We start from the raw sequence: 16089 nt of genomic DNA, 5'->3' as shown, positions 1-16089 counted from the left end.
GCCTTGGGAATACAAGTTCCCCAGGCTCTTTTACCACACAAATATCAATTCAAGTTACAAGAGCCCTATCCTCTTATACTTAATGGGAGATTGAGCCAACAAGCCTGCACGCCTTCCCAGGAATGTTTTCTTCCCATTTTCCTAACAAGGCTCTCCTCCCGAACAGGTCCAGGATGGACTGCAGAAGGGTGTAAGGAGAAGGATCATCACACCAGTGTTTAGTGGAGGAATAAATCAAACATGGCTTCCCCCTCCATACATTTCCAGAGTTACATTCACTCCTGCTGCCGTACAATCCCAGTCCTACCCGGAGGGAAGGGGCAGGAGCAGCCTCCACCTCCCCACACACTCACCACCACGAGGGGGACGTTTGCAGCCACCCCATCCCTTCAGGAGGCGGTTTAAACCCTGGGGGAGGCTTTTTTCCCTTTCCTCCTCCTCTCCCCCTCTCCTCCGGTTTTCCTTCTGATTTGCACTGATTGATCCCCCGTTCCCCAGGGAAGGGAGGTGGGACCGGTGGGCACCTCTCCATTACCCCTTTATGTTGCCCCCGACCTCCCGCAGCGCCAAGGAGGAGGAGGGCGGGGGGGGGGGGGGGGGGGGGGCAAGGATGAAGCTGCAACAGCCGGGACTCGGCATCGCTCCTTTCCGCTCCTCCGCCACCCAAGAGTCAGGCCCAGCCAGCAGCAGGAATCCTGCGGCAGCCGCCGGGGGAGGGCTGCCGGGGACCCGCGGCCCCTCAGCCAGGGCCAGGTAGCGAGGGGGAGGAGGGAAGGGAAGGGGACATGGGGGGGAGCGAACAAAAAAACCCTCCTCCGGGGAAGGGTGAAACGGGAGCCGCGGCTCCCGGGCAGCGCGATGGAGATGGCGGGGGACCGGCGGTAAGTTTGAGGGGAGCGGAGCCCCGTCGAGGAGGAGCCCTGAGGGGAACGGCTGGAGCCGGAGGGGGGGGGGAGGTGGATGCTCCACGACGGGACCCTCCAGCCTCCATAGCGCTGTGCTGCTCAGGGTGCTCCCGGCTGACCGCGGCGAGGCGCGAGGCCGGGCGGCGGCATCCCCACGGGCCAGGGAGCCTCCGCCGCCGCCTCCCTCCCGCCTCCCGCCCGGGGCCTGCGGGAACGTGCCCCGGGTGCCTCCTTCCCTTGCCCGGGCAGGCGGCGGGGGTCGGGCCGGGCGCGCTGCCGGCCCCACTGACCTGTGCCCTAGCGCATCCTCGTGTCCCGGGAGCCGAGCGGGGGCAGCGGCGGGAGCTCGGTGCCGGGGAGCGGCGGCAGCGGCGGCGGGAGCTGAGGCGGCACGGCACCAGCGGCGGCGGCTCCGGCGGTCCTGCGCGGCGGCCCCGCCCCCTCCTCCGGCCAGAACCAGCGCGAAAAATCCGGGCCGCTGATTGGCTGCCGCCGCTGCGCTGCCCCTGGAGCGGCTGTTTCAAATCCCCCCGCACGGAGCCGCCCGCACGCGCGGCCCAGCGGCCGTGAGCAGCGCCACAGACAGCGGGGGGGGAGCGGGGCTGCCCCGACGGGACCGGCAATGGGGGAGCGGGGCTGCCCCGACGGGACCGGCAATGGTGGGGAGGGAGGGAGCGGGGCTGCCCCAACGGGACCGGCAATGGGGGGGGGGGAGCGGGGCTGCCCCGACGGGACCGGCGATGGAGGGGGGGGGGGGGGGGGAGCGGGGCCGCCCTGACAGAAGGAGCGGGGTGGGCAGGGTGCCAGGGGAGGGAAGGCCCCGGCGTGAGGTGGGGTTGAAGATGGGAGCTGTGTGGGGCCCGGCCCGCCGCGGCGGCGTCCTCAGGTGGGCGAGAGCGCGTCGAGGGCCCGCTGAGGTGGTGGAAAGCAGTTGTTTGGTCTGTAGGGCCAGGTGAGTGATCGTCGCTTTGTACTGGGCACTGGTGGGAATGCATATCCAATACTGTGTTCAGTTCTGGGTTCCTCACTGCAAGAGAGACATTGAGTGGCAGAGCAGGGCTAGAGAAGGGCAATGGTGCTGGTGAAGAATCTGGAGCAAAAGTGTGATGGGGAACAGCTGAGGGAACTGGCAGTGTTTATAGTCTGGAGAAGAGAAGGCTCAAGGGAGATCTTAATCACTTTCTTCAACTATATCGAAATGGAGGTTGTAGTGAGGTGGGGTCGGTCTCTTCTCCCAAGTAACAAGTGGTAGGGCAAGAGGTAAGGGCCTCAAGCTGCACCAGGGAAGGTTTAGATTGGATGTTGGAATCATGGAGAGGGTGCTCAGGCATTGGAACAGGCTGCCCAGGGCAGTGCTGGAGTCATCATCCCTGGCAGTGTTCAAGCACCATGTGTATGAGGCCCTCAGTGACATGGTTTAGTGATGGTCTTGGCAGTCCTAATGGTTGGATTTGATGATCTTAAATATCTTTTCCAACCTACTAGGTTCTATTTTTAAAGTATTTTTTAAATATGTATATTGCTGTGTATCCCTCCTCACCCGCTGGCCTCAGTGACCGTACATGTGTGCTCCCTGAACATCCTGATTTAAGCCAAATGTTTTGAGTTTCCCCACAACTGCACACAATTTTGAGGCTGTCGGATAGCTGTAAGAACCCGAGTGTGCCTGGCTGTGAATTACCCATGCTGTCTCTCTGAAGTATGGCCTGGTTTAGAAGGTTTTTTCCTTGCATCAAAATACATACATGTGCTTGCAATTTGTGAATTGAAAGCATAGCTATTTTGGGTTGGTTTTTTTAGGCCAAATCGTTAAATACCTGTCATGTTACGACAGGAACAAATAGTCTCATGAACTGTTGCACCAGGTAACGTAAAGCAGGTCACAATCAACTGTTTTCAAGGTTTGGATGGTTTGATCAGGGGCTTGTGGAGCTCTGGGAACCTGTTTTCTGTGTAAGGTAGAGAACACAGCTCTTCGGTGCTGTGAGAATGTGTTAACCTGGTAGCTAAGGGCTTAACACAACCTCTGTGCAAGGTAAACTGATGACAATGGAGGAGGGAACACACCAGCATCAGCCTGCTGGATAATGGTGAATTACACCATCTGTCACAGGCTCTTTTATTTATTTTTTTAATGTAATCCTTAATTTGTTTTCATATGTTAAAGCTTGTCAATGTTTTACCCATGTATTTAATGGTGGGTGCACCTTAGCATAGCAGTTAACAGTTGAGCTGTGCAAACTTAGTGTTAATTACTTAGTAATGAAAAACTTAATCATCGTCTGATTAAAACCTTAATCTCAAGGTGGCAGAGGGAAATCTCTCTGTAGTGATAAAGGTTCCTTAACTTGTTTTACAGCCTGTCTATAAAATAAAAAAAGAAGGCACTATATTTAAGGTGTTAGACCAACAAGATTTTGCTTCTGAATGTCAGTATTTACCACATTAAAGAAGTGCATCACATTTTAGAGTAGTTAACTTGAATTAAGAGTCACAGCATATTGCAGCTTCCTTTCTAAAGTTGAGTTATATGCATTTATGGGGGAAGAGGGAGATGTTTTCTAATTAAAACCAAACACACCATTATCAATACAAATAATCAGAAGTATAAATATGTGAATCCTGTTGTTTTGCTACAATAAGGGCATGTACAGGTGTGCTTCCACAATTGAACAATAATACTAATATATTAAAAGTACAAAGCATGACATGTTTGCAGGGGTGCTTGCTGTGTTGCCCCCCCTGTTCCTGCCATGTGTCGTGTCCCAGAAGAACCCACCCCAACCTTGCATAAGAACCTGGGTTAGTCATCAATAACTGGCATGCTACAAATGCGTTATCTCCTTTCTCTTGGGAATGAATTCTGGGTTCAGGCTCAATGATGCAAATTCATCTCTGTGTGACTTATAAAAGAGAAACATGTTTTTATTCTGTACTTATTACTAATGCATAGATCCCCTGGATAATGCAGTTCTCCTTTGCCTTCTTCCTGGCCGGTAGGCCAGAGTGTCAGTTGAGATTTAGGTGGAAAGACTTTGCTATCATGGTCAAGGTGGCAACAAATCTTCCTTAGTCCTTTCAACTCCTATAGATCACTGGCCTTGTCTATGCTGCTAAGATTAGTAGCCACGTAATTACCTCCTGATAGACCCACCATGTGAATTTCCAGGAAAAGCTGGTGCTGGGAGTTAACACCTTTAACTGGAATAGCACCAGTTTCTACTGCCTATAGATACTGGTGCAAACTTCTCCAATGTCATGACCCTTTTAAACAGCAACTGCATGTGGGGGTTTCTTTAATTTCAAAAAGAACTGTCTGTTTTCTTGAGCTCATATCGTGATGATAAAAAACCCTCATTTTTGCACTGCAGTACACAAAGAGGTCGATTCTTTTAAATAATCTTCAGTTCTTCTGAACTTCGGCGTTCCAAAAAGTTTTAACTTCCAATGGTATAAATAAACAGGCAGTGCAGAATGAGCTTGTGCTGACAAATAACAGGCATGCTGCGTTACACATGAGTGATGGCTCCAAAAGAGCTGAAGTACATGTCCTCTAATCTCTTTCTAGGAGTTGCAAATTTCCAGACTGAACTTCTAGGAGGTTTTATCCTCTTTCATTTAGCCAGTATTTTTTAACAGTTTGATGTTTCTTGGGTAGCCAAAACAGGTCATTGAAACCAGAAGATGTATAGCTACATCAGAGAACAGTATTCATTTATTAATGACGCCTGTTTCATTTGGTATCTAAACTTCTATTGCTCCTTACTTTCAACTTTTATGGACATACTGTGTTAAGAAATAGTATCAAGGTCAATATCCTGCCTGTTCAACTCAATAAAGGAATTTAAATAAATGCAGTGGCTGCATATCATTCTAGAAATATTTAAATATTTTAGAGACTATTAGTTGGTTACTAGGTCAAAATTTAAACACTTCCAAGGTCATTTATTCAGCAGTAATGGTAGTCAGTGCCCCTGACTTCAGACAGATGTTAGGGGATGCTGAAATTCTGAAGCTGAAGGAAGATTTCGTTGCCATAACAAGGACAGACAGTGCCTGAGAAGCAAAGGCCTACATGGCCGTTGCTGTTGTTTTACTGCATTAGGCAGAGCTCAGAAACTAATTCTATGTGTGTGGCGCTGCTCCATGCAGCAGTGCAGAGCTCTCTCCCCTGAGAGTTCCGTCAGCCCTGTTCACAAGGGGATGAGGCACATTTTGGGGTACTTCTTGCTACTAGAAATAATGGAGATTAGCAGTCCCTGTACTAAAGCTTTGTCTTTCTCCTAGCAAAGGCCAACCGTAGTGCACATTTAATCTCATTGTAGATCTTTGTGGCAGGAGCATCATGTTTACATTTCTCTCCTGTATGGATCCTAAGGATTGATTGCTTTCTGAGTTCCTTTCTTGTATCCCTTTTTATTTTATTTCAGGATTTTACATAATCATCTGTTTAGTAAATATTTTCCTGAATGCAGATCATCTTGGTGGCAACGTAAACAGAACTACAAGTAGAGTTAAACTGAAGTCACATGAGTGCAGTTGATGAGTTAGATATTCCCAAGTTAGTACAGCAGCACAGCATGTTTACAGTGTTTATTGCACTACAGGTGTTTAATTAGATAAGGACTGTACTAGGCCATATAGAATCTACAGATGTAGATTTTTCTTGTTTCGTAGACTTTTTCACCTATAAGGGCTAAACACTGAAGATGTAGTTCTACTTCAAAATGTGAATGCACTGGAAAAGTTAATGCTGCTCATTGTATTGTTTGGTTGTAGCAATGCCACAGAGAGATCTCCGCCATCCCTCCTGTCTCTCCAATGCTGTCATCTGGTGACCCATCACTTGAGTGCTGATTTTGGCCAGCAGTTCATGTTGTTCCTTTGGATTAACAGTAAGTGTTGCTTTCAACCTGCCTGAACCCCATCTGAACCTATCCTTAACTATGTAAGTCACGAATCCTTCAGCATGTCAGTCTACGTGTCATTATGACTGCTCAGAAAAAGCCTGACCAACATGTATGTGTTTGTCTTTGGGCATGAAACACTCTGCTTGCTGTTTAATATGAAGGCAACAAGCTGTTGATTTAGAATTAACAGTGAATAAAGTATAAAACTTAAATCAGCATTTCAAAATATTTTATATTAAATATAGCATAGTCATCACAAAATTATAGTACTGTGTTCTTGAGAACCGACACATCCATTTGCTAATTAATTTGAATCAAAGTTAACTGCAAATGGTTATTTAAAAAAAATAAAGCATTGTGTATTAAAGTTGGTTTTACTTTTAAATTAGCTTGAAAATGAGAAGGTTCAGGCTTGTCAGGCTTTTTGTGTGTTTTGTGTCATCTCATGTAAAAACAAAGTAATGGTATTTTTTAACTGAATGTTGATTCTTTGGGAAAGGAAAATTATCTGCTTAGAAAATTCAAACAGAATTAGTCTCTGTCCGAATGAGACATCTTAAATGCAACTATAGCTTATAGCTTGAATACTCTTCTGAGTAAGAAATGGTAAACTTGAAAATATACAGTTAAATATGAATCTTTTTCATACTATGAGTTACACATTCATAGTATATCTGTTTACCAGATACATTTTCCATTAGGAAAAGAATGGAGTAAATACCAATTTTCTCACAAATACCTAGTTGTGTTTGCATCATTTGTGCTGAGCAGAATAAAGAAGTGTCATTGAGGGAGCAAAAGGATGAGGAAAGTCAAAGACATGAGGGAATGGAATACATCTTCAGGGGAAGGCAGAGGCCAGGAGAAAGAAAAACTAAGGAGCATATCCCTGCTGTTTTCCAGTGTTGAAATGATAAAAACCAGCTGTATACCAGCTCTGAGCAGTTAACGTGCTCCAGCCTGGTACAAGTAACTTAAGCATAGTAATAAATTTATCTATAGAAGCTGTATGTCTCTAATTATCTTTGACATCAGTATGACTTAATTTAAACATTGCTGACATTCAGAATAAAATAAATCTAATCTATGTAGAAACACACAGCTTGAGGATTCAAAACACATTAACTCTTCTATCTATTGATAGCACAGTATGTTGCTGTGTTTATAAACATAAACTTAATCTCGTTTAGAAGTATAAATACTGAAATACATTCATAATCAGAATTAATGTTTAGCACTGCAGAGCAAAACTAGTTTTCTTGCAATATGTTTGGTATGCATTTCTAGTTCTGAGCTTGTTGAGGCTAAAGCTTAACTCTAACTCAGCTTTTGAGGAGCTGGCATGTAGGTTTGAATGTTAATTCTACTGCATTTCAAATTACTGACTTATGTTTAATCTTCACGCAATTACTGTTCAGTGATAAATACAATGTGGTAAGTTATACAGCAGTGGAAGTCTTGAGGGGTTTGTTTTTTTTCATTTTGGCAGAGAAGCGACTATTGATATTTCCACTCTATGCCAGTGCCAAAGAATAAAGTTTGTTCAGGGTTGAATAGGCCAGATAGATAATGCTACTTCTGTTTTCAGCAGATGCTAATCCAGTGTTTTATTTTGCCCATATATTAATCTTTGCTGCCTCAGTACAGAATGGTGAGGGGAACTATGCCGGTCCTAAAGGTTAATTTCATTCTTTTTTAGGGCATGCCATTATTCTGTTAACAGTAATTGCTCTTTTTTGAATGATTAATTTGATCATATGAACTGTTGCTAATTATGTTGGTGGCTGGCAATTTCCTGTACTGAGAAATTGTAGCTGTGATCATATCCCATTTACTCAATATATATGCCCTGAGAAAAATGCTCATTGACAGATGTTTTTAGAAATACCCACTGAGTTTTAGAACTGTTTGGAGGTTTTCTATAAGATGCCTTGCATTTGTTTTATATTGGTGTTGAGTACATGCAAATGTACTTGACAAATGAGGGCTAGTACGACTGGATTTGAGGCACAGGATGGGCAGGTTCGCAAATTCAGGCCCTAACTGCAAAATTATTACCTGTGCTGCTTTTGCTGTGAAAACTGGAAGGAGTAGGACGTGTTTCTTGCACATTTTACCATGTTCTTACACTCTTCTTGAGCTTGCTATGCTCACTCCTCTAAGCTATATTTGTTCACATCAGTTACTGATGTAAGCCAGAGCTTACACTTTGCAAATTGGTGCAGGCATTTTATGAGATGCTCCTGCTTGGTGAACAAGCCCTACCAGGGAGGGAAAGGCAGCTGCTGAGCTGCCTGCAGGAGTTATACTGCAGCTCACTGTCAGCAGCTCAACCTTATGTGCAAGAGTGATCCCACTGTGGCAGTTCTGGCTCCAGTGCCAAATCTGCATCCAGTTTATGCACAGCAGAAAACCATTGGACTGCCCCAGCTGCATTTACAGCAGCTGAACTAAACTGTGATTCAAAAGAAGAATGTGCTCAGCAGAGGTGTTGGGCTTGGCCAGTGCATAGGAGACAGCCTACATGAAGATTCACCCACTCTATGTTGTCTCACACTGAAGCTGGGCATGGTTTTAGTGCCATTTTGCTAATAACACCAATGTTCATATGGTCACAAGCCACAGTGTGTTAAACACGCTTCTTTTTGCAACTGCTACAGCAAGTGGGCATGCAGTATTTGCTAAAAGGCTGAGGTTACATCCATCTTTAGGGCAGGAATAAACTGTTTGCATTAATCCAAAGAGATTAGCACTTAAATGGCACTCAGAATTCAGGAGTTTAATCTGTGATTCAAAGCCACAACTTTTTTCTCACACCCAGAAGCCCTTTACTGAGTGTTGGAAGAGGTACTTTTGCTCTGATTAAAAGTACACCACTCACAGCATGCAGCTCACCTAAAATACTTGGAACCTGAAACTGAGCATTCTCTCTGGTGATCACAGAATCATTCAAGTTGGAAAAGACCTTTAAGATCTGCCAGAGAGTTCTTCAAAGTGCACCTACATTCTTTGCCACAGAGTACCATCTTAAATGCACATTCTACATGTGTTCCTTATATCATGTACACTTGTAAAACTGTGATGTTTGACTTATATTTGGAGTCACTCTGGCAAATATATGTACATAACATTATGTGTGAGTTGCCTCTTTGCAGCCCTATTATCCTGTCTGTTTTAATGAAGCTGTAATCCCCAGATCCTGCGGGGAGTATGGCCTAGCCCACTTTAGACTTGCAGGAATGAATAGCTGCAGGCCATTTTATGTGCTCCTGGTTTGCCTGCAACCTGTCCCAAGGGATTTTTGCAGGCAGCAGACAGCCTGTAGGCCTGGTATGGATATGTCCCTCACAATACATTGAAGAACTCAATGAGACTTCCATTGGCTGGTTAAAATTTGCCCTGTGATCCCTGCTCCCTACACACACATATTGCCCTTCCTGATTACTGCTGCCACCTCTGAGGCCAGGACATATGATCTGTTTGTGAATCAGCTTGGGCACTGCTGCAGTTCTCAGCCTGGCATGCATAGGTAAACTAACTCCCTCCATGAATGGATCACAAACTCCTGCTTCAGAGTTTTGGGCCAGAGAGCTTCTGTTGCCCAGCTACAATCCACTGCTGCATGGCTGTCTGCCTTATCTGTCTGATGCCATTCTAAAGTGTAATAAATTAGGAGGCATGTTCTCAGATTTACCAGTTTGCGTTACACACAGCAAATAGAAATCTGCAGGACGCTTTGGAGATGCTTTTTCCAGTGCAACAAACACAGTGACTAGGCTCTTGCAAGGTCTGTGGATATGCCCATGCTGGGCCAGTTGCTGGGCCTAGCTGATGCAGGCAATAACATAAAGTCGTCATCGATTCAGTGGAAAACATTTACCTAAGAGTAGTGTTTGAGCAACTTGGGTCTCTGAACAGAATTCCAATATACGTTTTAAAATATCCTGTGGCTTCTGAAAATTAATTTCTAGGTCAGCTTAAATAATCTGTTATTCTACTTTTTCATTTCCTTTTCATGGCATTTCAGCAAATTAACTGTATGTTAAATCTTAAATCAAATCTTTACGGTTATTTATGACCCAGCTATACTTGCCTTTAAAAACTCTCAAGGGCAGCAACCTAAAAGTCTTACATGTTTGTATGGTACCAGTACAGGAGCCCTCAGCATGTAGGGGTCCTGTAAGCAATAGTGAAATATAAATATTAAACTATGGTGTCTTCTGAAGGCTGAGAATTATGTCTTTTGCAAACTTTTTACACATCCGTGAGTATGTGCCAGGAAGATGAGTACTCTGGAGTTTGAAAGTTGAATGCCTTTTGAACTATAAGCACCCTATCTCAGTATGATTCTTAGAGAGAAAATCTCTTGTCCAAGCTCTTTGGATTTATGTAGGCCCTGTGGAGTTCACCGGTGGGTTTATTTGGCAGGTGGGTCTTATTAACCTGCCAGCAAGGGACTATTTGACCTGCTTAGGGTTGTAGAGGCTGTAAATAAAGATTCTGTCAGGGAAGAGAGATTCTCCTGTGCTTCAGACTATTTATATCTCTTATAACTGTGGCTGTTAAAGCTTATAAAGAAACAGAAGGACTGGGATGCGAGACAGAAAGCCCTGAAGGGAGTCTTACGTGTTGTATTTGGATTGCTATGTTAATATCCCAAAATAAACACAGTATTCCAGAAAGTGGGGAATACTTTTATTGTAATTATTATTAACTCAACAACCTAAATTATTGGTTATTGAATGGAGTATAGCTGAGCTTGGCTGCAGAGGACAATAAAATTACTTCTTAATTTAACACTAGTAGCTATTGGCAATCAATGGGAGCCAGACATTTACATTTAATCAGCTTCATTTCCTTCTTTTTCCTTTTTTTCCCCATTGTTCTCAAATTCAATAATTACTGATATTAATATTTTCACAGCACAGGTTAATAATTAATACAACAAGTTTACAATAAATTGTAATCATAAACTGTGATAGACTCTTCATCAATGGAATTACCTTAATCAGGCAGAAATATTAGATTGAAAGGTACGTCGTTTTTCAGAAGTCTTTCCTTCTGTCTACTGCATGATAGGCATGATGGCAGGATCCTCTCTGACACTACAACATGTGATTTATAACAGGAGTATGTGAATCAATGAAAAGACTTTGCATTATTTTATTTGTATTACTCATAATGTAAGAAAATGTTTTTCTTACTGAGAAGCCAAGAGTTTGGACTAGTTGAACAAGGGCAATAATTGTTGACAATGATTTCTTCTGCTTCAGCTGACTTTCTCAGGCACCCAAGTGCTACTGCAGATCAAATGACTCTGGGTTCAGCATCTGCCAGAGCTGAGATTTTGAGTCTGTGCTCTTTGTTCATTCATTTGAAAGTCAATTTTGCAGTATTTCTGCCTTCTGTCCTGAAAGGGCTCAATAAATGTTCTTTGACCTTCATCAGGTTAGGCTGATCTGCTACTCATGAATTCTACTGATATTTTAAAATATTAACAGTCACCAGTTTATGCAGAAACTGATGAATTTACAATTACAAACACATGAGCTGCCAAAGTACTTCACCCAAGAGTTGCTGCTGTGGCCCAGGAGAACTTCACACTGGGGAAGGATAAGTAGGGTGTTACCACTGATGTGGACTGAGTGGAGAAAGCTTCCAAATTCTACTAGGCACCAAAACTTTACAAGTGGAAGCCACTCAGGAGAGATGCCAAGGCAGACAGTGCCCTTTCTTCTTTTGTTCCACCTCTTTTCCAACTGGGCATCTCTTTTATGAGCTGGATCCCCTGGCTCCCAGCCCTGCTCTGATGTGGGACTGGCAAACTTCTGTGCACCTGCTCCAGAGCGATTAGCCACCAGTGACAGCTCTTATGCAGAATTTCCTCCACAGATGCTGCTACCCTTCAACAAGTGAGTCAGAACCATTTGACTTGGAGCTTTTTATAGTTGTTGAGGGTAACAATAATCATCCTTATAGAGTCCAGTTCTTAATCTCTCCCACTTAGTGGTTTTTCATTGGTCAAAGAAGATACCATGGTGCTCTTCACTCCCATCCCTATCTGCTTTACCAGCATAGCAAAACACTGCTAAGCTTTTACCATCATCTGTCATTACACTGGGAAGTGAGTGCTGTCTGGTGGGTGAGATACCAGGCTGAGCTGAGAATTGCCTCTGCTAATGAATTCACCATTGGGAAATCTAAGACTATATTACTTCCTCTGCTATTTTGATTTTCCTACCGATAAATACAATCATTTGAGAATTCAATAAACAGCTCATGCTGAAAATCAGGCATGCCAGGATTGCTTTGCAGAACAGGGCTTTACATTAAGGTTTCCAGTCCAAGGAATCAAATATCGTCTGTATTGTATTCATATATGTTGATATGCATCATATATAATTATGATTCTAATTGATTATAAAAATAATACATAGTTTTTTTCCCTCTTTTGTCCACTGCTTTCAGGCCTTTATGTCATTCTAGTAGAAGACAGCTTTTGATATAAATAATTTATTTTATTACTCGGTTTTTATTACTCCTGAAAACTGTGCCCATAGAGCTGAGGGAATAAATGTCCTGGAATTGATTCCACCAAAGTCCGTCCTTTTTTTTTTTCCTTTTTTTCTTTTATTTTCTCTCCCTGCCCCCACATTTGTAGATTTCCTATCTACCAATACATAAAATGAATCAGGCACTTCCTGCTATCCCTAAGTGCAAATTCAGTTCGTGGTATATGCACTCTAACGTATTCAGGAAGGAAGGAATAATCTCTCTGAGGCCATAGTGCTTTTACAGTGGCTGCAGTAGCTGTAGCTCAGACTGTCAGCAAGTGAAAAATACTGGAGGAATTGTGTAATGTTTGATCTTTGGGAGTAGTAAGGAGCAGGTCCATTCATAGGTGAGAATAATGTGCTTGGACAAGCATTGTGCAGTACACTGAGGCAGGTGAATATTCCTGCATAGAGGAGACTACCATCTGCTAGGATTAAACAAAGTATTCATGCCAGCCACAAAATGAACTGACTGAAAAGGTTTTTTTCCTACAATAAACCCTTCAATTTTCTGCCCAGAATAAAGTAAGATTGATCAGATACGACTTGTAAAAGGTGGATAGTGTGAGAGAGGAGGATGCTGAGTACTCTAGAGAGGAAGGTTTTGCAAGAGAAGGGTGGTAAGGTTTGTCCAAAATAGGACTAGGAAGTGGCTAAGTGGGAACTGTGACCTGAGTGTGCAGAAGGAAAGCAGACAAACATTCATTTCACCCAACACTACGAAAAGAAAAAGGCTCAGGCTGGGGGCAGGTTTCTATTTCTTAGTCCACTTAAAATTAGATGACCTGTTCATTTTAATTATGGAAGGTATTAACTGTGTTCATTGGGCTTTTAATGTATATTTATCAATGAGTTCATTGTGAATAGTTTGTATCTGTCCTTTGTTCTAATTGCTCTCTTTACCTTACCAAAAAAATACAGGAAGTGAGAACCAACCTGATTCACCTTTCAGTTCAGATTCTACTTGATTTAGATCCAGGTACTTTGCTTTAAAGGTATCAGCTATTATTTTTGAGCACCACACTGTAGGGCTGCTTTAGCCTTTACCTCCTAGCAGTCAGAGACAGGTCTAATGTACCTTCATGCCACTGATAAGGCTTCTGGCCCCTCTGGCAAGCAGATATCAGGACAGAGTAGCACAGAACAGGTATAGTGCTGGTGCGGGAGGAAGACAGAGCTGCCTGGTAAAGCAGCCTTTTGTGTAGTGAATCAGGCTCAAGATCTGGCCCTGTTTTGCTATAAATTAGCTGTTTTAATAAACATTCCCTGCAACTTCCAGTAAACAGATCAGTTCTTGCTTTAACTTATTAGCATGCTCTTATCTTTGCTACACAAATATACATATAATCAAGAGAGGTTTCCGAGTGATGGAGGGGATTTGCGAAAACATCCACATCATGTTTTTCCACTTGCTTTCAGCCCTGTTCTTGGATTTGCTGGCTGAGACAATGTTTGGAGTTAAGTCACATGATCAATCTGCATTTTCTTCCTGAGCTGTTGCACCACTCTTTTTCATGCTAGGTATTCGGTTGATCTATAGATCTAAGCTCCTTCTTTTAACGGTAATAAATTAGAATTATACAGTGTTTAGAATTTCAGGCAGAGAGATTATGTCAGAATTAGAACATTCCTGAGCGAAGGTCATATAAATCAATCCTTCAGTTATTCCATTTTCAGTTTCATTGTAATGAACAGTACCCTGCTTGCAGTGAGAAAGCTTATGGTGTTAGAATACTGATAAGATGATATTGCATTCAGAGTACATTTTCTGCTATTGGATGAAATCTGCAATGCGATATATGACATATATACAAGGGTCTGTGTTGGGAAGCCTTGAAATTGTCAAATTATAACATTCTAGGGATGAGATTGGTTTGCAAAATCACTGAATCATCTTTATTGCTGAGAGAATTTTAATGAACAAAGTAATAACAAAGGTCTTGTAGTAGAAATGTAAAAGAAAAATGTATCACTCTCAAACCTATCACATTAAAGAAGCTAATGGTATACTGTTATGTATTCTTAACACTGGGGTGTAATTTTACCTGGGTAGTAACGCCTAACAATTAACATCACTTTTCATACTTAAAATACCTGACAAGTGATGCTGCTCACAGTAACATAATGTAGCTAAGTAGCCATTTTAATTGCCTTTGAATTTGTAACACTGAGAAGCCAGGAACTTGGAATTGGGATCAGACTCATGAGATTTGGTGTATGCTGCTGATTATTCAAGTTGTCTAAATTCCTTGATCATTCACATATACAGCCTTTAAATACTTCCTAATATATATATTGAACCTGTGCTTGCAGGACTGCATAAAGCAAATGTTACTCTTTGAACACACTCCTACTGACTTTACCCTGAGGAAATAGCTAAAGCATGTTTATTTATTTACTGTACACAGCCCTCCACTGACATGCCAATATACCAGGGCCTGTATATTCCAGCCTATTTGCTTGCTTGTTTATTAACCTTTCACTGACTGCTCTTCCCACCAGCTTCCTCCTGGGTTAGGCATATTTGGTTACCACTGATTTGCATGTGGCTTACTCTAGTTTCTGTGCACCCCTGCCCTGTGCAGCAGCGCAGCTGGAGGCCACAGGGAGGAGGAGGAGCTCTCCAGGGTTCTGCTCAACCTGAGGTGCAAGGATCTGGGGAGAAATTTCTCAAACCTGCCCTTCCATCCAGGCAGCTTGGATCACCTTGCAGAAATAAGGACATGCCCAAGTTAAAGATGGAAACAGAAATTCTGGTAACTCCCTACCTGTCTGCTTTGTGATGTTCTCAGTAACATGGAGCCTGCAGTCCTCCACATCATGTTTCTGAAAGGAGAGCAGACCAGTGGAGGTGGGAACAATGGTTGCACTGGAAGAGACAGTTGAAGAGGTGGCAGAATTTCAAGAGCAGTGGTGAAGCTGTGAGCTCACCAGAAGTGGGCATGCAGCTGATGGATTTGGTTTCTGAGGATCTGTTCAGGCGTGATCTGATGGTGCTGGGAGTTGCAGAGTAGTCCTGAAGCAAAGTAGAGCATAGTTTATAAACAAAAATTTTAAGGAGGTGACTTTAGCATCATCTTTCTGATTGTATTGGAAATGTAACAGAATCATCTTTCCACAGGCAGCTTTAGCTGGGAGGTTTGAAAGAGTCAGCCTCTCCATGCTACCTGATAGATTGATCTTGACTTGGGCTACAAAGTTGGGGAAAACATTTGCAGTTTTTACACTCACTGAGCCTGCTATTCTGGGGTGTGAGAACTGAGGGATGACAAGCTTAAGAGAAAGTGCAAGAGCTACAAAGATGGAATGTGATAACTACATGAGAACTAGAGGAACCAGGAGGAATGGGGGAAAGATAAAAGGGCACAGTAAGAAATGCACTGGGATATTATGTAGCTCTTTAGGAAACAATCACAGATGTTAAGCAGCTCATTAGGGAAGAACAAATCTCTCCAAACTGCAATACCAGACCTGGCCAACTGCAGCATGAATGTGAGCGTAGGTACATGAGTGTGGGCTATGTGTGCCTCTGCAGTGCGGAGGATGGAAGACACAAGCACACACGCACGTAAGCTGGGACACAGCAATATAGAAGTAACCTTGGTGACAGAGGCATGACTGAAACACTCAGATTCATAGCTCCCAGCTCTGTGCTCAGACCACTACACTATCTTCTGTGTTTATCACAGCGATGAAATACAACAGCCGCTGCTGCAGGCA

The 16089-nt window shown here is 43.4% G+C and overlaps 1 protein-coding gene across 1 annotated transcript in view; it reads right to left on the bottom strand.

Annotated features, from left to right (window-relative positions):
- Positions 1 to 1314, bottom strand: part of NSD2 (nuclear receptor binding SET domain protein 2) — a 76497-nt gene extending 75183 nt beyond the window's left edge. The window contains exon 1 of the mRNA XM_034064567.1: positions 1196 to 1314. The gene's annotated coding sequence lies outside the window, so the exon portion shown is untranslated. The remainder of the gene's footprint in view (positions 1 to 1195) is intronic.
- Positions 1315 to 16089: the final 14775 nt, after the last annotated feature.

Source organism: Melopsittacus undulatus, chromosome 7 (genome assembly GCF_012275295.1).
Source record: "Melopsittacus undulatus isolate bMelUnd1 chromosome 7, bMelUnd1.mat.Z, whole genome shotgun sequence".
NCBI lineage: Eukaryota > Metazoa > Chordata > Aves > Psittaciformes > Psittaculidae > Melopsittacus > Melopsittacus undulatus.
The sequence above is the reverse complement of the archived record's forward strand: the minus strand, read 5'-3'. Positions and strand labels throughout refer to the sequence as shown.